Source organism: Diceros bicornis, unplaced genomic scaffold, assembly GCF_020826845.1.
Source record: "Diceros bicornis minor isolate mBicDic1 unplaced genomic scaffold, mDicBic1.mat.cur scaffold_122_ctg1, whole genome shotgun sequence".
Classification (NCBI taxonomy): Eukaryota; Metazoa; Chordata; class Mammalia; order Perissodactyla; family Rhinocerotidae; genus Diceros; species Diceros bicornis.
Window position 1 is genome coordinate 155,231 of NW_026691042.1, and position 27,867 is coordinate 183,097.

The 27,867-nt window shown below is 41.3% G+C and overlaps 1 long non-coding RNA gene across 2 annotated transcripts; it reads right to left on the minus strand.

The window, feature by feature from the left end:
* Window positions 1-356: 356 nt before the first annotated feature.
* Window positions 357-27,497, minus strand: LOC131402510 (uncharacterized). 2 transcript variants are annotated; one of them, XR_009218728.1, is made up of 4 exons: window positions 27,160-27,497; window positions 20,785-20,847; window positions 922-1,043; window positions 357-761 (listed from the first exon to the last, which is right to left on the minus strand). It is a non-coding gene; the product is annotated as an uncharacterized LOC131402510 (long non-coding RNA). The 2 variants fall into 2 exon arrangements; XR_009218727.1 differs by having other exon boundaries at window positions 922-1,040; window positions 27,160-27,496.
* Between the last annotated feature and the right edge of the window lie 370 nt (window positions 27,498-27,867).

Genomic DNA, 27,867 nt, shown 5'->3' on the forward strand with positions numbered 1-27,867 from the left:
TCTGCTTCCTGTAATGATTTTGTGAAATCACGCCACACTGCCTCCCCCACAGAGAACAACTAGAAAATCTGTACATAATGCAACCAGGAGCCACTTGACGGCACTGGGGAGTGAACAGCAGCAGACAGATTCCAGGGGAGTAGTTTGAAGTGAATTCCTGTGGCTTCCAGTCTGGGGCCATGTGCAGTCAGAGCAGGGCATGGGAGGCAGTGGCTCTGGGAAAACCACAGTCTTCACAGCCCAAGAACAAGAAAAATGAAACTGGGGGGCTGTGGTTGTTACCAAACCAAGTGGGCTTGTTACCGAACCAAGTGGGCTCGCCTCCTGGTGAGTTAAATAAGACTATACCAGTGGAAGTTGTCTCACAAAGTAAACTGTATTTGCAGCAAATAGGAGGCCGTGAGGAATCATTTCCAAAGTCATGGCGTCCCAGAACTAAGGGAAGCAGGAACTTTTATTTCAGTTGGGGAATAATATTCAAAAGGGAGAGGTGGGGGTATTCACTAGCACAGGCTCAGTTGGAGAACATGCTTCCACATAATGAGGCCTAAGCTCCTCCTGGAGAGATCTTTGCATTAAAAATAAAGCAAAGGTCATGGGCATAGCTCTTGTGGTGAGGCTTGGTCAGTTTCAGGATGGCTGGTGGTTACATCTCCCTTGAGTGCCTCATTTGGTCAGTTTCAGGATGGCTGGTGGTTACATCTCCCTTGAGTGCCTCATTTGGTCAGTTTCAGGATGGCTGGTGGTTACATCTCCTTAACCTACAAAAGGAAAAGAAACAGCTTGGAATAACAGTTAATTGCTTCCAAACCCACCTTTGAGTTTCTCCAGGCACCTAGTCCCAGACATGGTCACTGAAGAGGGAGGGGGATTGCAGGAGGGGAAGAAATGTGCAGGGGAAACTTCAGACTCTGCCCTCACCTTTCTGACGGACTGAACCACGCATGCGCAAGCCACTCGCTAACAACAGAAGATCTGAACTGAGGCTGGCGCTGCAGCCAGGAGCCAGTTTGCGGTTCAAGACCAGCTGAGATCACTACCTGCTGAACCAAGAGACACAGTCATTGGTGGAAAATAACAGAATCCAGAATTTCCACCACACCACATTCATAATGTCCAGGACACAGTGCAAAATCACCCAACATCCAAAAATCAAGTAAATGGGACACATTATTAAGAGAAAAGAGGATCAACTGAGATAGATCCCAAGATGACCCAGGTGTTGGAACTGGCAGATAAGGATTTTTCTTCATGTGCCATAAAGCTCGGTTATTAGGTGCATAAACAGTCTGTATTATGTCTTCTTGATAATGGACCCTTTTGTATTTCACAACGACCTCCTTTATTCCCGGTCATATTCACTGTGCCTGAAATCTGCTTTATCTAGTATTAGTATAGCTTCTCCAGCTTTCTTTCAACTAGTGTTAGCATGGCATGTTTTTCCAATCTCTATTTTTAATTTATTTGTGTTTTTATATTTAAAGTGGGTTTGGGGTAGGCAGCATGTAGTTGAGTTTGCTTTCCTATTCAATCTGACAAATTATGCCTTTTAAATGGGGTTTTTAGACCACTGTCATCTAATGTTACTGCTGATAATAGTTAGATTTGAATCTATCCTGCGATTTGTTTCTTATTTGACCAATCTGTTTTTTGTTTGCTTTTTCCTCTTAGACTGCTTTTTTTTGGATAATTTAAGTATTTTTTATGATTCCATTTAATCTTTTTTGGCTTATTCTGGATAAGTCTTTGCTGTGTGCATGCGTGTGTGTGCATGCCTTAGGGTTTACAGTAAACATCGTTAACTTTTCACAGTTTATCTTCAAATAATATCAGACCACTTCATGACGCCTGAACAACCTCACAACAGTACTCTCCCACCCCCACTGCAGCCTCCGTGTCCATGTTGTCACACGTTTTATTCAACATGTTACATACCCCACAGAAAGTGCTCTCTATCCCTTTCTTCACATAAGGTTTCCATATTGTGTCATTTTCCTTCAGCATCTCTCAGCGCTGATCCGCTGGTGACCGTGAATTATCTCAGCTCTTGTGTGTCTGAGAAAGTTGATATTCTATCTTATTTGTACCCTTTGCTGCCAGGCATAGAATCATAAATTAGCAGCTTTTTTTCTCAATACTCTGAAGACCTTGCTTCACTCTGCTCTGGCCTCAGTTCCAGTAAGAGATCTGCCTTCATTCTAACCTTTGTTCCTCTGCACTCAGCAGGTCTTTCTATCTCCTGTCTGATTTCATGATTATCTTGTTATCACCCTATTTAAGCAATTTAATTATAATGTGCCTTCTTCATACTTCTTAGACTTGGGGTTCATTAAGTATCTTGGATATGTGGGTTTATAGTTTTTTTTTTTTTTAATAAAATATGGAAAATTTTCAGTCATTATTTCCTCAAATTGTTTTTTCTGTTTTCTTCTCTTTCTCTTTCTGGGACTCTGATTACATATATTTTAGGCCATTTGAAGTTGTCCTGCAGTTAACTTTCTGTTCATTTTCTTTGGTCTATTTTCTCTCTCTATTTTATTTTGAATGGTTTCTATGGTATGTCTTCAAGTTCATTAACCTTTTGACGGATTTGCTCTTAATCTCATCTAGTAAGTTTTCATTACAGATGTTTAATTACAGACATTTCATCTCTAAAAGTTTTTGGGTCTTTTTCCTATCTTCCATATTTCTACTTAACATCATCAGCCTTTTCTTTTTTTTACTGAAGTATTGACATACAATAATATGATAGTTTCAGGCGCACCGCATAGTGATTTGACATTTATATACATTATAAAGTGATCACCATGATAAATCTAGTTCCATCTGTCACCATACAAAGTTATGACAATATTGTTGACTTTGTTCCCCATGATGTAATCCCATCCCCATGACTTATTCATTTTATGACTGGAAGTTTGTACCTCTTATCCCCTCACCTATTTCACCCACCCCCGACCCCCTACATTGTCAGTCTTGTCTCTAACTTCTTGAACATGTGGAATATGATGACAGTAATAACATCCCATCTTTGTCTATGAATTACGTCATCTGTGCTATTTGTGGTCAGTATCAATTGAGTGATTTGTCTCCTCATTACATGATGTGTTTTTCTGCTTTTTTGCATACCAGGTAATTTCTGGTTGGCTGGTAGACATTGTGTATTTTTCGTTGTTGGAACCTGGATAGTTTGTACTCCTAAAAATATTCTTGAGCTGTTTCCTGGGGCAGAGTTGTGTTACTTTGAAACAATTGGAAACATTCAAGCTGATTCTAAGCTTTGTTAGGTGGGATCTGAGTAACCTTTAGTCCAGGGCTGACTGTGTTCCACCACTGAGGCCACTCTGAATACTGGACACAATCTCCTGCGAGTTATGGGGCTTTCCTAAGCCATGTGTGGACTGGTTGAACCCAAACCATTCCTGTCTGTGTGAGCTCCAAGAATTATTTCCTCTAATATTTTGGTGTTTGATTCTGTAGTGTTGGGTAGTTTCCTCACATGGGTGCACTGGTCATTACTCAGTGGAAGATGCAGTGGGCCCACGGAGAATCTGTGAAGTTCTCTCTTGCTGCAGTTCTCACTTCTTGGGTGGTCTTCCATATGTGCTCTAGTCACCTCAGCCTCCCAGGACACCCAGTGCCATCTCTTCAACTCAGGGAGAGCTCAGGGGTCCACCTGGGTTCTCCTTCCCTGTGCTGGAGCCTGGAATTCTCTCTCCAGGCAGCAGGGCCATCACAGGGCCCACCTCATCAGTTCCAGGTCTCTCAGGGGTCACTGAACTCTGCTGCCTGAGACCCACTGCATGAAAACTACTGTTTCATATATGTTCCCCAAAATTTTCAGTTGTTGTGGGAAGAAGGGTAAATTAGTTCCCTGTTATTTCATCTTGGCTGAAAGCATAAGTATTAAACAAAGATTTTAAAGTGATTGTCATAACTATCCTCCGTGAAGGTAAACAAACATGCTTGTAGAAAATGAAAGAGTAGGAAATCTCAGCAGAAAAATTTAAAAAAGAAAATTTTAGAATTGAAAAATACAATATTAGAAATAAATTCTTCACATGGAATTTAAGTAGAGCAATAGAAATTAACATGGAAAATAGAAAGAAAAAAGGGTGGAAAAATAACAGAGCCTCAGTCACTCTTAAGTAAGATCAAACTTTAATATACATGTGGTCTGCTTCAAAGAAGGAATGGAGAGAGAGAATGTGCAGACAAAAATACTTGAAGAAATAGTGGCTGGAATTATCCAAGTGATGGAAGATAGACATTTGCAAATATGATGCTCAACTAACACCAAGCAGAATGAAGACAGTCCCACATAGAGACACATCAGATCAAGCAGCTGGATACCAAGGCCGAAAAGCAAATGTTGGAAGCAACAGAGAAAAATGACACTTCACACAGAGGGGAATAATGATTTGATTAATAGCTGACTTCTCATCAGAAACTATGGGGACCAGAAGAGAATGAGAAAAGAGATTTAAAGTGTTGAGAGAGAGAGAAAAAAAGACCTGTCAATGCAGAATCGTATATCCAGCAAAAATATCCTTCGAAAATCACTGTTGAAAGACAGCATTTTCAGATTTAGAGAAACTAAGAGAAATTATTACCAGCAAATCTCTACAACAGAAGATGCTAAAGGAAATTCTTTAGGAGAAGGGAAATTATACCAGAAAAGGAATCTCAGATCCTCAGAATGGAATAAGTAGCTTCAGAAATGGTAAATATCTAGGTAAATGTCAAAGGCTACTCATTTTTTCTGCTTTCTCCTTCTAACTTTTGTATAATACACACAACTTACAGTAAAAACTGTAATATTATGGGGAGGGCAGAAGGATGAATAGGTGAGCATAGAGGGATTTTAGGGCAGTGAAACTATTCTGTATGACACAGTAATGGTGGATACATGTCATCAGACATCTGTCCAAACCCACAGAATGCACAACAGCGAGAATGAACCTGGTGTAAACTGTGGACTTTGGGTGATGATGACATGTCAGTGCAGGTTCGTCATCTGTAACAAATACACCATCCGATGGGCAAAGCTGATATAGGGGGGCTGTGCATATGGGAGCAGGGCATATATGTACCAAACACTCAATTTTGTTGTGAAACAAAAACTGCTCTAAAAAAATAAAGTCTTTAAAAAATGATAATATTTTCTTCTGAGGTTCATAAGATATGTAGATGCAGTACGTACAGTTACTACAGCATAAAGGATGGGCGGGGTGGCCCAATATGGCTGCACTATTTCCATATTTTACCTGAAGTACTAAAATGTTCATTGTAAGTGGAATAGGAAAAGTTAGAGATGGAGATTGTGAACCCTGGAGAAATGACTGAAAAAAAAAAATAGCCAATAGGACAAAAAATAAAACAATGTAATCCACCACATCACCAGAGTAAAGAAGAAAATCATGTGACATGCAGAAAATGCATTTGAAGAAATTCTACATCCATTTATAAAAGTCCAGGAAAGTAGAAGTAGAGGGAACTTCTCTAACTTGATACAAGGCGTCCCTGAGGACCTGCAGTCATCACAAACAGTGAGACTAAAGGCTTCCCCTGTAAGTCAGGATCAAGGCAGAGACATCCGCTCTCATTGTCCCCAGTTAACACCACTGGATTCTTAGTTGGTGTGAAATAGCAAGAAAATCAAATAAAAGGCATACAGATTAGAAAGGAAGGAGTAAAACTGTCTTTTTTCACAGATGACATGACTGTCTACATAAAAAATCCTTAAGAATATAGCAAAAAAAAAGGCTACTGGAATTCATAAATGAGTGTAACAAGGTCATAGGATACAAAGTCAACATACGAAAATCATTTGTATTTCTATACAGTGGCAATAAATGATTGGAAATTGACATGTTTTTTCTTTTGCTTGAGGAAGATGGTCCCTGAGCTCACACCTGTGCCAATCTTCTTCTACTTTGTATGGGATGCTGCCACAGCATGGCTTGATGAGCAGTGTGTAGATCCATGCCCAGGATCTGAACCCGAGAACCCAGGGCCGTGGAAGTGAAGTATGAGAACTTAACAACTGCGCCACCAGGCCGGCCCCCAGAAATTGACATTTTTAAAGTGCAACTTACAATAGCAACAAAAATCATAACATATTTAGGAATAAATCCTATAATATGCCTGTAGAATCTCTATGCTGAAAACTACAAAACACTGATGGAAGAAGTAAAAGAAAACTTCAATAAGCAGGGAAATGGTCTTAGTCTATTCGGGCTGCTATAAAAAAACCCACAGACTGGATAGCTTATAAACAACAGACATTTATTTCCCACAGTTCTCGAGGCTGAGAGTCCAAGATCAAGGTGCCAGCACGGTCACATTCTGGTGACAGCCCGCTTCCTGGTTCATAGCTGGTGCCTTCTTGCTGTGTCCTCACACGGTGGAGGGGACAAGGGCTCTCTCTGGAGCCTCTTTTGTTATAAAGGCACTAATCTTGTTCATGAGGGCTCGACCCACATGACACAAGCACCTCCCAGAGGCCCCACCTTCTAACACTCTCAACCTTGGGGGTTAGGATTTCAACATGTGAATTTTGGGAGGACATAAGCATTCAGACCCCAGCAGAAATATACAGTGTTCGTGGATTGGAAGACTCAGTATTTTAAATATTAATTTTCCTTAAGTTGATCTATACCAATTACAATTCCAGCATATTTTTGGTAGAAATTATGAAGTTGATTCTACAATTTATTTGAGTAGGCAAAGTAATTAGAATAGCCAAAACAACTTTGAAAAAGAAGAACAAAGTTGGAGGCCTTAAACTACCTGCTTTCCAGGCATATTATAACATTACGATAATCAATAGTGTGCTGGTGAACGAATAAACACACAGATCAGTGGAACAGAAGAGAGAATCCAGAAACAGAACCACACATGTATGAGCAATTGATATTTGACAAAGTTGCTAAAATAACTTAATGGAGAAAGAATGGTATTTTCAAAAAGAGGCACTGGAAAAATGGAATATTCATATGCAAAAATATCCACCATAATATATAACTCAAAACAAAACAAAACCCCAAAATCCTTGGACCCATGTCTCACACCACATACAAAAATTAACTCAAAGTGAATCATAGCAGTAAGTGTAAAATCTAAAACTATAAATCTTCTGGGAGAAAATATTCATGACCTTGGATTAGGCAAAGATTTCTCAGGTGTGAAACCAAAAGCACACCCATAACAAATTTTGTTTAGTTAAACTTTATCAAAACTAAGAACTTCTTCTCTTCAAAAGACACTGTTGAGAGAAGGAAAACAAGTCAAAAACTGGGAGAAACCATTTCTGCAACACATATCTGTGAAGGCTTTTTATTCGGTGTATATGAAGAACTCTTAAATCTGAATAACAAAACAAACAACCTCGTAAAAAATTGGCAAAAGATTTGAAGAGGCACTTCAGCAAAAATGATACACAAATGGAATGAAAGTACAGGAAAAAATGCTCAACATCATCAGTCATCAGAGAAATTCAAATTAAAACCACAATGAGATACATGTGTGCACCTTTCAGAATGGCTTAAAAAATTAGCAACAATATCAAGTACTGGCAAGGAAGCAGAGCAACCAGAATGCTCCTACACTCCTGCTGGGAAAGCAGAATGTTTCAGCCATATTGGAAAACATTTTGAGAGTTGCTTGTAAAGTTAAAGAAATGTTGACCATGTAATCTTTCTGATCCAGTAATCTTATTCTTGGATATATGTCAAAGAGAATCAAAATGTTACGTTCACACAAAAATCTGTATGTTGATGTTTATAGCAGACTTATTCACAATTTCCAAAAACTGGAAACAACCCAAACAGACAAACTGTAGATATAAATGTTCTTCAGCTAGTAAATAAGTGGCACATCCATCCAATGGAATATTATTCAGTAATGAAAAGGAATAAGCATTTTATATGTGAGACGAAATGGATGACTATCAAATACAATCTGCTAAGTAAAGAAGGTAAAGCTCAAAAAGTTGTTACATAGTGTGTGATCCCATCCCTGTGAGATTCAGGAAGAAGCAGAACTACTGATAGGGAGCAGATCAGTGTTGGCTAGTGGGGAGGAGGGGCTGCCACAAGGGGCAGACAGGGAATTTTGGGAGCAGCAGAGCTGTTTTCTGTCTTGATTTCTGTGGTGGTTTATGAATGCATGTGTTCATAACAAATAGTACTGTAAAATAAAAAAACTTGACTTTTATGGCATGTGAATCATGTCTCCATTACTTCCTTTGGAAAAACCAGTAGGAAAGTTTTAAAAAGACAAATAAAGGGGAAAAAACTGGAGGAAACGAATAGAGAAAGGAAATAAAGTTACAGACCCAAAACTATGTCAATAGCTATTTATTTTTAATTTTATATATTTTTAATAAAAATTATATATTTTAAAGTATCCAATGCTGATTTGATGTACATATACGTAGTGAAATAACTACTTCAGTCAAGTTAATGGACACCTCATCTCCTCACACAGTTACCATTTTTTTGTGATGAGAGCACCCAGCTACTCTTTTAGCGGATCTCAAGTATTCAGCACAGTAGTATTAACTGTGGTCATCATGCTGTACGTTAGATCTCTGGACTTATTCAACCCGCATCACTGCAGCTTTGTACCCCTGACCACCATCTCCCCCCCTCAACCCCAGCCCCTGGTAACCGTTCTAATCTCTGCTTCTATGAGTTCCATGTGTTTTTCTGTTTTTTTAGATTCCACGTATAAGTGAGATTATACCATATTTGTCTTTCTCTGTCTGGCTTGTTTCGTTTAGCTTAATGTCCTCCAGGCTCATCCGTGTTGTCACAAATGGCAGGATTTCCTTCTTTCTCATGATTGAATAATATTCTGTTGTGTATATGTACCACATCTTCTTTATCGATTCATCTGTCAACGGACACTTGGGTTGTTTCCATATCTCGACTACTGTGATTAATGCTGCAGTGAACATGGGGGTACAGATATCTCTTTGAAATACTGATTGCATTTCCTTTGGATATATCCCAGGAGTGGGACTGTTGGATCACGTGGTAGTTCTACTGTTAATTTTTTCCCTTACGTTCTTTTATTTATCATATATGTGCAGATCTGTTTTATGTACAATGATTGGTTCTATCAATCATACCAAGGTGTTCTATTGATACTATTGCTAATTTTTTGAGGAACCTGCATACTGGTTTCCACAGTGGCCACACCAATTTACATTTCCACCAATGGTGCACAAGGGTTCCCTTTTCTCCACATCCTCAACAAGACATGTTATTTTTTGTTTTTTTGATGATGGCCATTCTAACAGGTGTGAGGTGATATCTGATTGTGGTTTGGATTTGCATTTCCCTGATGACTAGTGATGTTGAGCACCTTTTCATGTATCTGTTGGCCATTCATATGTCTTCTTTTGAGAAATGTTTATTCATATCCTTTGCTCATTTTTCAGATGAGTTACTTGTTTCTTGCTATTGAGTTGTATGAGTTCTTTATATATTTTAGATATTAACCCCTCATCAGATTACAGTTTGCAAATATTTTCTCCCATTCTGTAAGTTGTCTTTTCACTCTGTTGATGATTTCCTTTGCTGTGCAGAAGCTTTTTAGTTTGAATGAATCCCATTAATCTACTTTTACTTTTGTTGCCTCTGCTTTTGGGGTCATGTCCAAAAAAAGCATTGCCCAGACCAAACTCAAGTTTTTCTCCTATATTTTCTTCTAATAGTTTTATGGTCTCAGGTCTTAAATTTAAGTCTTTAATCCATTTTGAGTTAATTTTTACATACGGAGTGAGGTAAGGGTTCAGTTCTTCCATGTGTGCAAAACCAGTTTTCCCAACACTATTTGTTGAAGAGACTATCCTTTCCCCATTGTGTATTCTTGACAACTTTGTCAAAGATCAATTTACCATAAATGCATGGAGTTATTTCTGGGCTCTCTCTTCTGTTCCATCGGTCTGTGTGTCTGTTTTAATGCCGGTGCCATGCTGTTTTGATTACTATGGCTTTGTAGTATACATATATATATTTTGGTGAGGAAGATTAGCCCTGAGCTAACATCTGTTCCCATATTCCTCTATTTTTGGTATGTGGGGCACCACCACAGCATGGCTTGATGAGCAGTGTGTAGGTCCGCGCTCAGAATCTGAACCTGTGAACCCTGGGCCTCCGAAGTGGAGCAGGCGAACTTAACCACTATGCTACCAGGCTGGCCCCCATAGCTTTGTAGTATATTTTGAAGTCAGGAAGTGTGATGCCTCCAACTTTGTTCTTTTTGTTCAAGGCTGTTGCTGAACAACCTGTGCTTGAAACTCCTATCCCACCATCTTGTTTGCTCATCATTTTACACATTAGTGGACCGAAGAGTTCAGTTAAAGGCCGAGATTCTCGGGAGGGATATAAAAATAAGACCCAAATGTATACTATCTACAAAAATTGCACTTTAAATATAAAGGCACAGACAGTTTGAAATAAAATAAAAATAAAAATCACAACAATTGGAAATGCAGTAGAGTTGCCTCTTTATGCCTCTTTATGCAGATAGAATCATACATGAGGAAAAATCCGAAGAAACCCACAAACAGTTAGTACAGGTGCTGGAACAACTGGACACCCACATGCAAAAGCGTGAAGCTGGACCCTCACCTCACACCATCCACAAAATGAGTTCAAAATGGATCCAAGGCCTACATATAAGAGCCAAAATTAGAAAACTCATAGAAGAAAACATAGGAGTAAATCTTTGTGACTTGAATTTGGCAATGATTTCTTAGATATAACACCAAAAGCACAAGTAACAAAAGAAAAATTAGACAAATCGGACTTCAAAATGAAAAACTTTTGTGCATAAAAGGAGAATATTAAGAAGGAAAAAAGATAATCCACAATCCAAAATGGCAGAAAATATTTGCAAATCCCACATCTGATAAAAGTCTAGTGGCCACCAGGCCAGCCCCCTCTGCCTGGCAGGATGCCCTGAGTGATAGAGGTCTCAACCCCCCAGCACCTGGACACCGGTCATCTTCCGCACTGCCAAGGAGTGAGTGCTGGACTGTTCTGACTTATTCAGAAACAGTGACGGAGCCCAAATTCCTTTCACAATCACCCTAGAGGTCAACGGCTTCAGTCTGCTCCTAAAGAACACACGGTGTTTGCGAGTCTGAGAACCAAAAGAATTGTCTTCACTTTTCTGAAAAGTGTGTCTTATTATTTCACATTAGTGACCATTTTCAAACTGGCTCCCAGTGGTGCCCTCCCACTTTGTTTATTTCTCTGAAAGTGGCCGTGGCGACTTGGCTGTTCTCTGTTCCCAACCCCCACGGTGTGACAAGGCCGATGACATCCGATTCCTGGGATCCTGACCTAGGTGGAGATTAACTCAGCCTCAGCCTGTGATGGGAAGTGATGGTCCCAGCTCTTCCTCTTCTCCCTCCCCTGTTCTCATCCTCCTGCTCTGCACAGTCTCAGAGTTGCCTGACATCACCACTGACAAGCCCTGCAGAGCCCAGAGATTTCTCTTTGAAGAAAAGAAAAACTCTGGAGAAATCAGAGGGATAAATAAGGAATGTACCCAATTCCTGCCTTGTCCTTCTCCCAGACTAATCCTGCTGATGGCCAAGAGGATGAACAATGAGAGAGAGTGGTTTCTCTCATTAGAATTTTAAAATCCTCCAAGTAATGGATCGTTTTGGAGCATCCTGTGTTTTCCTGCTTGTCCCAATAATATATTATTACTAAACTTGAATAATTTTAATGGGGGAAATTCTTTATCTCATAAAAATGCTGAGCAGGGGATCCATTTAAAAAAATGTTATCAAAGTAACTCCAGGGGTTTACAAGGAACAAGGAGCCTACACCCCTGTGTTCCAGACATCAGCTGAGACATTCTTGCCAGGAGCCAGGGCCCTTGGAGGGAGGGGTGCCCATGACCCTCCTCCAGCAGGGCGGGCCTTCTCAGGTGCGTCCCCCAACATGGGCGCACACACCACAGGATCCTAGGTTAGCCAGTGGCAGGCAGCCGGCTAGGGATATGGGGACAAGTGAAAACTGCTCACTCAGACTGGGACACCCCTGGGCTAAACTCAGGAGCAAGGTGTGATCCAGGCCTGTAGACCCAAAAACCTCACCATGAGTTCTTTCCATCTGGATACGGCAGTGGAAAGGAGAAGGTGCTGGGTGGGGAAAAGCATTACGCTGAAAAGAGCTCCTGCCTCTGCCACCCGCCTGGAGTTTGGTCTCCAACAAGCATGGGTTTTCTCACCTTTAGAGAAACGAGGGGTAGAAGCCATCGAGTTTCCTCAAGTGCTTGAGGGGCCTCATTTTCAGAGCTGCTCAGCTCCCTTCCCTGCCCGCAGTGCGTCCACGGGACCCCAGCCCACGACCCCTCCCTTCCGATCTTTCCCTTTGGAAGCTTCAGATGTGCCCACTCAGGCACCTAGTGGTTTGGGGTCCTGAGCTGACGCAATTTTAATGAGTTTCCATCATTTTCAAAGGGAAAAATGGGAGGGAGGTGGCTTGTTACTGAGACAGATCGCAGCACACCTAGAAGGACAGGACACTCATTTCCATTTACCTCGTCTGATGACCCTCCAGTTCCATCAGTGGTTGAGTGAACGCGGCCTGTTCTTCCCAATCATGGTGCAAGTGTGTAATTTCTCCCAGTGGAATTTGATTTTAATGAGAGGCTAGCTCATAGGAGAGAGTCATTATCTAGATAGCATGCACGCGTCAGGTTAATTTTAAATCAGCTTTTAGGTCAATCTGTCTTAATTAATCCATTAACTGTTTTTGAATAGCAATTTCAATAATTGTTTTAGCATAATACTTGGCAGTGTAATTGCTTTTTGGAATCTGTTCATTGAGATGTCAGAGTCAGATCCGGGGCTCCCTCCCTGTGCCCGAGTTTGTGTGTGTGTGTGTGTGTGTGTGTGTGCGTGTGTGCGTGCATGTACAAGCATGTGGGGGGTGCTTCCTCTGATTATTAATGAATGCATTTTCACGAGGCTTATTGATATCAGGGAGCCCTGCCTTTATTTTTAAAAAATTGTTAAATAAAATTTTAATGTTAGAATAGTTTTAGATTTACAGAAAATTGTGATGATAATACAGAGTTCCCATATACTTCACACCAAATTTTCCCTGTGATTAGCACCTTACATTAGTATGGCCCCTTTGTCACCATTAAAAAACAGTAGAAAAGATCAATGAAACAAAGAGCTGGTTCTTTGAGAAGATAAACAAAATTGACAAACCTTTAGCCAGACTTACTAAGGAAAAAGGAGACAAGGCTCAAATAAATAAAATTAGAAATGAAAGAGGAGAAATTACAATGGACACCACAGAAATACAAAGGATTATAAGAGAACACTATGAAAAACCATATGCCAACAAATTGGACATCTAGAAGAAATGGATAAATTCTTAGACTCATACAACCTTCCAAAACTGAATCAAGAAGAAATAGAGAATCTGAACAGACAAATCACATGTAAAGAGATTGAAACAGTAATCAAAAACCTCCCAAAAAATAAAAGTCCAGGACCAGATGGCTTCTCTGGAGAATTTTACCAAACATTCAAATAAGATTTAAAACCTATCCTTCTCAAACTATTCCAAAATAGAGGAAGATGGAACACTTCCTAACTCATTCTATGAGGCCAACATCACTCTGATACCAAAGCCAGGCAAGGACAATACAAAGAAGGAAAATTACAGGCCAATATCATTGAGGAACATAGATGCAAAAATCCTCAACAAAACATTGGCAAACCGAATCCAGCAATACATTAAAAAGATCACACAGGGCCGGCCCCGTGGCTTAGCGGTTAAGTGCATGCGCTCCGCTGCTGGCGGCCCGGGTTCCGATCCCGGGATCGCACCGACGCGCCGCTTCTCCGGCCATGCTGAGGCCACGTCCCACATACAGCAACTAGAAGGATGTGCAGCTATGACAGACAACTATCTACTGGGGCGTTGGGGGAAAAATAAATAAATAAAATCTTTAAAAAAAAAAAAAAACACACACCATGATCGAGTGAGATTTATACCAGGGACACAGGGATGATTCAACATCCGCAAATCAATCAACGTGATACACCACATTAACAAAACGAGGAATAAAAACCATATGATCATCTCAATAGATGCAGAGAAGGCTTTTGACAATATCCAACATCCCTTTATGATAAAAAGTCTCAGCAAAATGGGTATAGAAGGAAAGTATCTCAACATAATAAAGGCCATATATGACAAACCCACAGCCAACATCATACTCAATGGGGAAAAACTGAAAGCCACCCTTCTGAGAACAGGGACAAGACAAGGGTGCCCACTCTCACCACTCTTATTCAACACAGTACTGGAGGTTCTGGCCAGAGCAATTAGGCAAGAAAAAGGAATAAAAGGAATCCAAATAGGCAATGAAGAAGTGAAACTCTCGCTGTTTGCAGATGACATGATTTTATATATAGAAAACCCTACTAAAGAATCCATCAGAAAACTATTAGAAATAATCAACAACGACAGCAAAGTTGCAAGGTACAAAATCAGCTTACAAAAATCAGTTGCATTTCTATACTCTAATAACGAACTGACAGAAAGAACTCAGGAATACAATCTCATTTACAATCGCAACAAAAAGAATAAAATTTGGCTTATTATGATTTCAATCTTCTGAAATTTATGGAGGCTTGCCTTGTTTCCCAACATATGGTCTATTCTCGAGAATGTTCCATGAGCACTTGAGAAGACTGTGTATTCTGCTGTGTTTGGATGGAGTGCTCTCTATATATCTATTAAGTCCATCTGGTCTAGTTTTTCATTTAAGTCCACTATTTCCTATTGACTTTCTGTCTGGATGACCTATCCATCGATGTAAGTGGGGTGTTAAAGTCCCCTACTATTATTGTGTTGTTGTTAATATCCCTTTGAGGTTTGTTAATAGTTGCTGTATGTACTTTGGTGTTCCTCTGTTGGGTGAATATATATTTATAAGTGACATGCCTTCTTGGTGGAGTGACTCTTTTATCATTATATATTGCCCCTCTTTGTCTCTCATTACCTGTTTTATCTTGAAGTCTACTTTGTCTGAAGTATGGCAACAGCTGCTTTCTTTTATTTGCCATTAGCTTCGAGTATCACCTTCCATCCCTTCACTCGGAGCCTGTGTTTGTCTTTAGAGCTGAGATGTGTTTCCTGGAGGCAGCATATTGTGGGGTCTTGTTTTTTAATCCATCCCGCCACTCTGTGTCTTTTGATTGGAGAATTCAATCTATTTACATTTAGAGTTATTATTGATATATCAGGGCTTAATGCTACTAGTTTATCACCTATTTTCTGGTTCTTCTGCACTTCCTTTGTTTCTTGTCCTGTGTGTTTTGGACTACCAATTCAGTTTGGTAGTTCTCTATGATGGTTTTCTTAGTTTTCTCTTTATTTATCATACATGTCTGTGTTCTGATTATTTGCTTAGTAGTTACCATGAGGTTTGTATAAAAAATCACATAGATGAGATAGTCCGTTTTCTGATAGTCTCTTATTTCCTTAGACTAAGTCAATTCCATCCGTTTCCTCTTCCCCTTCTAAGTTATTATTGTCCCAACTTATTCCATCTTGTGTTATGGTTTGTGGTTAAAATGACAAGATTATATTTATTTTTGGTGTTTTCCTTCCCTTTATCTTTGCTGTTATAATTAAGTATTTGCTAACCTGTTCTGATAGAGAGCTTCAATTTTTCTGATTTTGTTTACCTATTTTTCTCCTTGCTCACGGATTTGTATCCCCCCCCCTTTTTTTTTCCAGGTATGAGGGCCTTCTTGAGCATTTCTTGTAGTGGGGGTCTTGTGGCAATGAACTCTCTTAGCTTTTGTTTATCTGGGAAAGTTTTTATTTCTCCATCATATCTGAAGGATATTTTTGCTGGATATTCTTGGCTGAAAGTTTTTGTCTTTCAGAATTTTGAATATATCATTCCACTCTCTCCTAGCCTGTAGAGTTTCTGCTGTGAAATCCGCTGAGAGCCTGATAGGAGTTCCTTTGTACCTTACTCTCTTCTGCCTTGCTGCCCTTAATATTTTTTCTTTGTCATTGACTTTTGCCAGCTTTACTATTACATGCCTTGGAGAGGTTTGGAAAAACTTCAAACTTCCCCAGGTTTGGACTGTTCTCAGTTATTATTTCTTTGAACAAGCTCTCTGCTCCTTTTTCCCCTCTCTTTTCCTTCTCGAATAGCTATAATCCTTATGTTGCATTTCCTAAATGAGTCAGATATTTCTTGCAGAATTTCCTCTCTTTTTTTTTAGGCTTAGTTCTGTCTTCTCCTCCATCTGGAGCATTTCTGCATTCCTATCCTCTAGATTTCTAATTCTATCCTCCATACTCTCAGCTCTGTTCTTTAAAGATTCCAGACTTTTCTTTATCTCCTCCATTGTGTTTTTCATCTCCAACATTTCTGACCGGCTTTCTTTATAGTTTCAATCTCTTTTGTGAAGAAGTTCCTCATTTCATTGAACTGTCTATCTGTATTTTCTTGTAACTCATAGAGCCTTTTTATGATAGCTATTTTGTGTTTTGTTTTTCTTTTGAGGAAGATTGGCCCTGAGCTAACATCCGTTGCCATCTTCCTCTTTTTCTTTTTTATCGCCAAAGCCCCAGTACACAGTCATATATCCTAGTTGTCGGTCCTTCTAGTTCTTCTATGTGGCATGCAGCCTCATCACGTCCTGAGGAGCGGTGAGTAGGTCCGCGCCCAGGATACCTACTGGCGAACCCTGGGCCGCCAAAACAGAACGTGTGAACTTAACCGCTACTCCACTGGGCCAGCCCCCATGATAGCTATTTTGAATGCTCTGTCATTTAGATTATAGGTTTCTGTGCCTTCAGGATTGACTTCTGGGTGCTTGTCACTTTCCTTCTGGTCTGGATATTTAATATATTTTTTCACACTGTTTGACGGTGTGGATTTGTGTCTCCGCATGATAGTATCTGGTTGCAGCTTCCACCTGCCACCATTGGGTGGGGGTCAAGAGCTGTATATTCTGAGCCCACAGTGATCCATGGATACTTTGGCCGACTGGCTGTGCTGGAGCACGGGACAGGGGGAGGGATGCTTTCTTTTGCCTGCCCAATCCCAGGGGCTTCTCGCTCTTCCTTTGCTATCTGCTCTCCTGGGGTGCTAGCTTGATGAAGATACCCCTCAACAGTTCAGTCACCTCTGTGTGGGGGTTTCCCATGGGCTGTGAGCGAACTTGGAGAGTCACAGTTTTCCCACAGAGGGTCGCCTCTCCCCCTCTCTCTGCAAGCCATGCGGTCCCGAGGTCACTGCCATTGGGGAGCAAGAGGAGCTCTCCCTACCTCCTTCCACTTCCTCTGGGGGGGTGTCCAGCACCTCCACGTTCAGATGTATAGCTGGGTGGGTCTCTCAGATGTCTTTTGTGTTGTGTGAGTGTCCTCTTTTGGTATATGAATGTCCTTTTTGTTGTATCTTAGTGGGGAGAGTCTAAGGGGAGAGCTTGCTCCATCATGATGCTGACATTATCTCCCAAATATTTTATAATAATATATGGACTGTAACTTTACTCAAATTGTGAAAAAACCTTTAGAGACTGTCATCAAAAGTGTAATGCTGCATAGCTCAAGTTGTGCAGCCCATTCTTCTCAAAGAACCAACACTGCTAATTCTAGCTCTTTCTCCTTTACAAGTATTTAAATCATAAAAGAGTACCCGGTATGTAGCATTTCTATTCTTGGCTCAATAAATTATTCAACATTCTTTTAGCAAGCAAAAATAAGTTAAATACCACAAAAACGTTCACCCTCAAAACACAGATTTGCAAAGATACTGGAGACGTCCAAAATTAACCAACAGGCTACCCCTGGGCCAATAATTTTTAAAAACTTCCTTACCATGCTAATACTGTGCTTTAATCTTGGTTGGCTGTTCCCATTTTTCCTTCTGAACAAAAAACCTGAGACTGGTTTTACTGCTGCCCATATCTGCCATTTTCGACACAAGCAACAGTAATGGAGGAAGACCCAAATGTACTATCTTTCACATGCAGGCACTTGGTAAAGCTGCCAGGGGTGGCCAGTGTCCACCTGGAACAGGTACAATAGTAACCATGCCTTCTCCATCCAAATTCTAGTTTCATTCTTGCCTCCACAATAACCTTCAAAGCTGACCACATAAGCAACTCATCCACGCATCCGTGCAATCATTCATATATTCAGGGCTCTGAAGATGAATATGAAAGCCACTCAGCTAGGATCAACAGGGAAAACAATCAGGTAAGTACAATACCTGTCAGGGACCCTGACAGACTGGACACCCTAACCTAGCAGAAGGACTCAAGGAGGATTTCACAGTGGAAATTACTTTTCAGCTAAGACCTGAAGGATGGGTAAGAGTTAACCCAAAATTGGGGAAAGCAAGAGTAAAAAGACGAGGGGAGAACATTCAGGCAGGGGAACTAGCATGTTAGAAGGCTCAAAAGTAATAAATAAGAATAATGATGATATTGACAAAAATAATGATGAATAATAAATTATTGACTCTCTGGATCAGACACTGCTTTAAGGTTCTATATGTATTAACTCATTAAGTTCTCATAAATATCCTTATCCCCATTTGACAGATGAAGAAATGGACGCACAGAAAGTTGAAGTAATCATCCCAAGGTCATAGGGCGAAGAGGTGGTGGGACTTGGACTGAACTGAGGCGCCTGAAGACAGAGCCTACCTGCTTACACTGTGCTACAAAAGATCTGGTCATGCTTCAGAAACTGGAATTTTGGTCCATGAAGAATTTTAGGGGGAGGCTGGCAAGGGTGGTGATGATGAGAATTAAACCAGGGCAGATAATGGAGGGTCTGGGAAGCCCCTGTACCAGACACCTCTCATGTCCTCCTCACATCCTCCTGGCCCACCTTTTCTTCTACCAGCCACAGCTGCAGCAACCTGCTGTATGCAGTGAACCTGGCAGCACCTGCGTCAGGTGCATCAGGTGCTACCAGGGCTGCAGCACGGAAAGCCTGGATGTGAGGAGTCAACACCTCCTGGGACAGCCCTGACCAACAGGGGTCAGGAACCAGTAGGTAAACAGCCCCTTCTTCCTTGCCTTCAGTGGACACTTGTGGGGAGAAGAGGGGCAGACTACATGGCTCCTCTGAAAACCTGGAGGGATGGAACCCTAGGTTCCCACAGCAGTGATCAGCTCCTACTTCATTCTGCCCAGCCCTCCTCTTCAGTTTTATGTGACTACTTCCTACAAATTACCACCTACACGCAAACCCTCCTCTCACACTCTGCCTTCTGTGGGGAACCAGATTGAAACAGCCATGTTAGACAGTTTAGATTTTATCCTTCGGGCAGTCAAAGACAGCATATTTTTGGCAAATCATACCTTCTCTCTTCCAGGAAGCAACAAGAGGCTGAGCGAGGGGAACAAACTCAGCAAAATGATGGCTTGGTAAAGGTTCCCATTCTTCTCTCACCTCACCTCTCCCACCACCATTACACCAGGAAGCCACCCAAGAATAGGGTGCAGGAAAAGTCTATACCCTGTCTTCTGCTCCGTTAGCCAGAGGCTAGAAAAATGGCAGCTGCCCTGGACTCCTTCAGCCTGGGGCCCACTTCTGAGGCCACGGCATCTACAACACTGCTACTTCTTCCACCATCTCACTGGCTCTTCTCGTCTCCTCTAGACCTACTAGAGACATATGGCTACCTGACTGGTACCTTTGGAGGGACACTAAATCTTAAAACCAAAGAATAAGCTTGAAGATGAGGAAATAAATGGAATAGATAGATGATTTGGTTTTAAAATATTCTTGGCTTCTCTCTCTTCTGGATGAGATGTTTTCATTTCTCACTCATATTATGATGTAAATAAATCACAGATTAAATGCTATAATAGCCAGAAATTTTTCATATGAACAATATTGGAGGTAACACCATACATCTGGCTTAAGGATGAAGTTCAGTTTCTATAAAATAGAATTAAAAATATTAACATTTTGCTCTTAATATTAGATTAAGTAACATAAAAAGGATAACATGTATATTATCCACTGCTCATAGTAATTTTAACTGTCATTATCATATATCCAGGAATAAGTGAGACACCATGTAACCCTGCCTACAACAGTTTGTTGAAGGGCCAGCTACAGCAATTACGCCTTAATCAATACACAGGCTCAAGGTGTTTAAATTGTGGCCAAAAAGAAAGAAAGACCACAAGGCATCTTTCTTTTTTTTTTCAAAATTTCTTCTTTAAATTTATTTATTTAATTAATTAAATAATTTCATCCCCAAAGCCCCAGTACATAGCTGTATATCCTAGTTGTAGGTCCTTCTAGTTCTTCTGTGTGGGATGCTGCCTCAGCACGGCTTAACGAGCCATGCGTAGGTAGGTCTGCACCCAGGATCTGAACCAGCAAACCCCGGGCTGCCGCAGCGGAGCACGGAAACTCAACCACTACGCCACTGGGCCGGCCTATAATCCATCTTATTCTTAAGACATTTAAGCAAAATAGATTCCTGAGATAACACAAATACTGAATGATGAAAAGAAGATAATTTTTATCTTATACTAATTTTAACCAAGTTTATTCTTACATTTGACAGTGATTATATTAAATTGCAATGTTTAGGTGAAACTACTACACAGCAGAAATAAGAGAATGGTAAAAGTACTGTAACTATGGTATTTCTAACATATATTAGGGTTAAATTTTTATTGACTAACATATGCAAATTGGTTTAAAAACTGTTACCGCTGTCCTTTCTTACCTGCATATATCAGATTGATTATGTTCATAAAGTTTCTTTTCCAGGTCCAATCTCTTCTTTTCACTATAATACAGAAAGAAAATGTTTTATGAATAATTACACTGATAAGTAATAGGCAGTTGGATTTAGAACATGATCTCCTTTGAAATCACACTTTTCTAAGAATGCTTCTCTGGCCTCTCTCAGAAGCAGAAAATGCCAGCTGCGTTTGAAACTCAAGACAAAAATACTTAGCAGTCATCACGGAAGTCTAAAAAGCAAAAAGGACACTGAAATGAAGCAAAAACAAGATTCTCAAAGTAAATGGGGAAATGCAGTAAGAAAAGGCTGGGAAGCAGGTTCAATCACTCAGCAAGTATTTCTTGAGTGCCATGATGAGCCAGGCACAGTTCTAGGTCTGGAGACTAATCCGGTGTACACCAACCAAGGCCCCTGCCCTCAGGCAGCTGACATTCTAGGGGGAAGGAGAGACAATAAACAAGATAAATATGTAAAATATGATATGGCCAGACTTCTCTGAGACGGTGACAGTTGAGTGATGGGGATCCCACCAGGTCTGGACACAATGCCTCCACAAATCCACCCTAGATTGAAGACTGGTGGCTTGCTCTGTTCCCAACTAGACACGCCTGGGCAGAGCCAAGTAGCTGAGTTAGGAAGAGGTCTCTGAAAAGTAGACCTGCCCTCACTCACATTTAATGAAGACTAGGCCCCCTAACACTATTACTTCAAATTTGGGGGGATTTCTTTTTACAACTTTGTAACATCGCCGTGATTTGTCACTGACTGCTATCCTGTGATGATCAGGTGAGTGCTGGCAGTCAGCTAGAGGACAGAGCTTACCCTGCACACCCAGCCTGGGCAAGAGGTAGGGGAAACTGGGCAGCAGGGGTGGTAGCAGCCAAAACCAAGGGGCTAGGGGTAAAACTGCTAAATGAGAAGCCATCTCAGTCCCAAAAAGAGTCCTTGGGAAGTTTAACCACAGAGGGCCCCGCTCAACCACCACCAAAGTACCAGCTTCAACCCCATCTAACTGAAGCCAAACTGCGAATCTAAGTTAACAAGAACTAAAGGCCAAAAGAGAAATCACATAATGTCTGAGAGAAAAATGCTAAAGAAAAGACTGAATCAATGACAAGGAGTCCAACAGAAGGTGAGCCTAGCTTGGCCCCCTGAGGGACAGGGGCTGAGCCCACATTCCATTTGTGAGCTCTTAATTATTAGTTTCTGTTTTCCTTCAGAGAAAAAAAAAAAGCCCAAAAGTTACTCTGTTAGCTAAATTATAGGTTAAGTAAATTTCTTTGCTTAGCATAATCTAGAATGGAAACCATCATTTAACCAAAATTCTTTTAATGGGAAAATGGGGTCCAAAATCCAAACACTGAATCTTTGCTTGGGGAATAATCTCTTCCTCAGTTGGGGTATGCCTACGTTAAAAAAAAAGGAAAAATAATTAAAAAAAAAAAAATTACAGAAACAAATTTTTAATCTAATAGCTTCACACAGATCTTTATTTTCTCATTAAGAAGACTGAACTCAGAAGAGAAGTGAAAGAAATATGGTATAATTGCTTCCACGTTAGAAATTTTTATTTGTCACTTTCCTCCCTTCTAAGGTTCAGTGATCAATAGGATATTTAGTTCATGAAAAATGAATGTCCGGACAGAGTGAGCAATTCGTCACTAAATTATGAGACAGACCCTTAAAGGCATCTATGACCTTGTGCCTCTGATGTCATGCTTTACTTCTGTGGAATTTCTGCCAAGAAAGCATGACTGGAATCTGGTCATGAAGAAACATCAGATGGACCCAGCTTGAGGCTCACTCTCCAGAATGAAAGCTGTTCTCTATGAAACTGTCAGGAACAGGAAAGGCAGGGAAAGACTGAGGAATAGGCACAGATGGGGAGAGACTGAAGAGACATGGCAAATGGGTTCACAGATGGACTCCTGGACCAGACGATAAAAAAGACAGTGCTAGGACAGTTGGTGAAATTTGACTGGGGTCTGTGGATTGGTATATCAGCATTGATTTCGTGACTGGGAGGGTTATATGGTGATCACAGAGAGAGCACCCTTGCTTTTTGGAACTATGCACTGGAGTGCTTAGGAGTGATGGGGCACCAGTTCTCAAATGGTTCAGAAAAGATTAATAATTTTAGATAGAAAGAGAAAGAGAAAATATAACAAAATGTTAAGAGTTGAGGAATCTGGGTGAGGGAAATATTAGAGGTCTTTGTCCTCTACTTGCAACTTTTCTGTAAGCTTGAACTCATTTCAAAATAATTGTAACAATTTACCTCTGACTTCTAGTGAAGAAGGACCACAGTCTCTTTGGGAATCCACCACCTCACGAGCAGCAAGTTCTTTTTAATAAAGAACATAAAACTTCTTTGTTCTTGCTCTATCTCCAGTAGGGACAGACTGGTCAAACTTCTTCTCTAGCATGACACTTCCTACACTGAAAAACCACAAACACCTCTTGGCCTTCTATTCCAGGCAAAATGATGCTACTCTAATTCACTCTTCATCACAGGCCCATTTTCTAACCTCAACATCCATGCAGCAGTGCCTCTGAGTGCTGTCTTTCATATGTTTTAAATTTAAAACTTAAAACAAGATATCTACCCCAATAAAAAGCCAGAGAAAGGATTATTGGGAGGATCATTTTGCAATTCCTACAGATTAAATCTCTGTTTCAGAATCTTTGGAACATCCAGCCCCGGGATATGTACCCGCTGTCAACGGTTTCAGGCACCTGCACCCCTCACTTGGACCTTTCGAAGTTTTACACAGCTGGGTGGTCCTTAAAGTGTAGTATGTGGTCTAGTTTCCTCCTTTTAAGCCACCTGTTATTCAGTTTTTGTATCAATATCATCTTCAGCTTTACTCAACTAATACCTCAGCGTCAATTTCTGGACCTTTACGATATCTCACCCTGAATCAATATTGGTATTGAAAACACTGGGGCTGGTTAATGGGCCTTTTAAACAGATGTTTTTATATAATTGTAAGTGTCAACTCCACTTACATGTTTCTACTACACTTGTGGCACTATATGCACTGTACAGAGTCATTCCATCAGGCTCTTGTAGATTCAACGACATTCCCACAATGCAAAGAAAACACTGATACAAAAAGGAAAAAATTCAGAATATAAAATTACATCTATGTGTGACTACAGCTAAGACAATCTGGGCTAGAAACACACCAAGTACAAGGGAAAAGCCCAGTTATTAGACCAGCTAACATTGCAATGACCCACCTCTAAGAGGGCTGAGAAAGGGCAGGTTGTTTTTCTCTCTCACTCCCAAGAAATCTGTGGACTGATAAAGCAGCTGTGACTACCCAAGGTCGTAGCCTGTAAATTTCTGGAGCTTTAGGAGACAATGGTCCTTGTGGTCAGCGGGATTGGTTACGAAAAACAGGTACATTCAAACACTCCAATAGGGTACAGACAATGATATTCATTATCTGTTGCTTCACAAAACTACAGCTTTCAACTTTTTTACTTTGAGGCTCTTTATTTACTAGAGAAAAAAAAAATCTGTGGCCATACTTTACATATTAGTCAAGGCCTCTCATTTCTGTGAAGAACCAAGGTTCAGAGAGGCTGAACGACCTGCTCAAGGTCACACAACAGTTCACAGACTGGAACCCAGGTTTCCATGTTTCTACCGCACTTTTCTGTGTATCCAAAATTATTAGCCTCTGTACTTATTAACTATGCATTAGAGTTAGTCATGGACTTTTAAAATGAAAAATGAGTATACACAGCAACATATCTGTACTGACTTAAAAATAAAACCAACCTCCAAAGGCAGAACCATGAATAGGCTATAAAATTTGACTCAAATTCCTTATACAATTTCAACAGCCTCACCTTGCTTAATAGTTAAAGCATTAAGTGTTAAACATTAAGTAATAATCATTACACAGTTATTATACCATAAGGACTATAAACAGCCAGGTGTTCCTAGCACAGGAAGCAAAAATGATAACTCACAATGAACTTAGTTCAAAAAGAATGCCATTTGAACCAGTGACATTTTAAAATTTAGAACTTGGGCTAAGAGATACAAATAACTAAAGGCCTGGGGTAACTAAGCTATTATTCTAAGAGAACAGAGTCAAAAAGCAGTTAAAAAAAAAAACAACTCAAAAAACGAACACACACACAGTACAGAGAACAGATTGGTGGTTACCAGAGCGGAAGAGGAGTGTGGGGAGGGTGAAAGGGGTAAAGCAGGACATGTGTACAGTGACGGATGGAAACTAGACTTTGGGTGGCGAACACGATGGACTCTATACAGAAGTCGAAATATAATGATATACACCTGAAATTTATATAATGTTACGAACCAACGTGACCTCAATAAAAATAAATTAGTAAAATGTAAAGAAAAAAATTACACCCACACCCAGAGGTGAATTTGTTTTATTATTTGTTTGTTTGCTTTTTAACTTGGAGCTGGACTTCAGTATAAGATTTCACTTTGGGGATGGGACAATAGCTTAAATTGGTTTGAATCTATAAACCAAACTTTAGTTTTTCAAAATGGTTAAGGAACCTTGGAGCAGAATTGAAATGTTAAAATTTATTTTAGGGGCCGGCCTGGTGGCGCAAGCTGTTAAATGCGCACGCTCCGCTGCGCCGGCCCGGGGTTCGTGGGTTCGGATCCCGGACGCGCACTGACGCATTGCTTGTCAAGCCATGCTGTGGCGGCATCCCATCTAAGTGGAGGAAGATGGGCACGGATGTTAGCCCAGGGCCAGTCTTCCTCAGCAAAAAGAGGAGGATTGGCAGATGTTAGCTCAGGGCTGATCTTCACACACACACACAAAAAATTATTTTATTATTCTTATTGTTCTTCCCCCTGGTGATTTCTTTTAATGTATTTAATCTTATATATAATGGGTTTTTTTTTGTGTGTGTGTGTGTGAGGAAGATCAGCCCTGAGCTAACATCCATGCTAATACTCTTCTTTTTGCTGAGGAAGACTGGCTCTGAGCTAACATCTATTGCCAATCCTCCTCCTTTTTTTTTTCTCCCCAAAGCCCCAGTAGATAGTTGTATGTCATAGCCGCACATCCTTCTAGTTGCTGTATGTGGGACGTGGCCTCAGCATGGCCAGAGAAGTGGTGTGTCGGTGCACGCCCGGAATCCGAACCCCGGCCGCCAGTAGCGGAGGGCACGCACTTAACCGCTAAGCCATGGGGCTGGCCCCAATGGTTTCATTTTAAACACAACCTAACAAACAACATTAAAGAAACTGGGTTTTTTTTCTTTAAGAAAAAGCAGTTTAAGTGTACTGATGCACAGAGCAATGTCTTGTCTTTTAATTATCAAGTATACGCAGACACAATATCATCTTTGAAATATCACACTGTCCACTCTTCCTGGTTGACTGGAACATGGTCATTATTTGGTGGCAATGTGTGGCTAATGTTCTATACAAGACATTTATACCTCCTGGACATTAGCTGGTTGACTTGGGATTTCTTCCATTCCTTTAACAAACATATATCAAGCCCCTCCTCCACCTAAGGTACTCTATTATCAGCTAAAGCTTCAGCTAGATATGGTTTCTGAGCTCCTGGAATTCTCCATCTAGGCAGGGAGCAAGTCACTCAAGCCACTATCTAGAGTCCTTTAAGAATGCCGACGTTGCATGAGTTAGGGAACAGGCTGATCAATACTTAGTGCAGGGAAGCCACTGAAGGAAGTGATTTTTCAAAAGCTGGAGTTGAGGAGGTTCCTGGGGTGGGTGAGTGGCGGTATGTCAGAAAGAAAATAGGATGTAGAAAAAGATTAAAGAGTAAAATATGGTGAGGACAATTAAGGAGGCCTGTTGTAGATGCTCTAAAAATATTTGACAAAAATTAAATCTAGCATAAAACCAATATAATTCCTTCCTTTTCAAAACCACTTGCTTCTGCCTTTACCTTACACGTAACTATTGTTGTCATTTTAGCATTGTTACACACACACAGCTCTCTTCACTAAAATGATTTTGTAACTTTAACACTCATTAAACCTTTTGTTTATCAAGAGATCCAAACATCTATTTCCTTTCTTGTCAACTCATGAGATTTCCAACACCAATTAATATAGCAGCTAAATAATAGTTCCAACAACTTATCTTTTATGTGGTTATTTATAGCAAAGTGCTTTTTAATTTTCTTTCTTTATGTGCTCTTAGATCTAGCTGTCTTCAGCGGTTCTCATCTTTCATGTCTTAATCAAGGTATCATACATACTCCAGAAGCTGGACTTCTCTGTCTGGAAATTTCATCCCTTCGCTGGAACTATGGCCCTCAAAAAGTCTCCCGCATTTAAATAGGGCATATGTTTGACAAACACACACACACTCACCTGCCTGCGTTCCTGGACCTGTCACCACTGATGCAGTGCAGCTGTCAGGGTGGGATGACAATTTGAAGAGACTGCGGAGGGGGCGTGTAGAAGGGAACGAGAGAAATTCACGAGGCTTGACTGAGAGTGACAGGCAGGAGAACTCCTACTCCCCCTTCCGGGCAAATTCAGCGACGCGGCCGCGTCCTTCAGCGGGAGATCTCCAACAAGGGGGTCTCTCCGGTAAACTCTGTCCTCCAGGCCCCAGTGGGAGCTTGGGGGCCGTCGCGGGCGGACCCAGGCCCAGGGGAACCACGGGCGGGGCGAGTGGGAAGGACAGACGGCAGGGCACCAGCCGACCCTGGGCGCCGGCCGATTCCCGCCCCCGCCTCGGGTAGGCCGTTCCTGTCCCGCAGCCCGCGCTGGAGGCGGCCCAGCCTCTCCTAGTAGCCGGGGCTCGCCAGGGGCGCGGACCGTGCGGAGGCCTGGCGCATGCCGCCGCCGCCACGCTCGCCCGCGCCGCCTCGGGCCAGCGCGCGGAGGGGAGGGGCGGGTTGTCGGGGACGGCGGCCCCACCATGCACCGCGGGTGAACACGGCGCCCCGACGCTGTGCAGGGGGCGGGACGGGGCGCCGTGAATGGGCGGGGCCGACGGCCGTGGAGGGGCGGGCCCCGTGGAGGGGCGGGGCGGGACGGGGCGCCGTGAATGGGCGGGGCCGACGGTCGTGG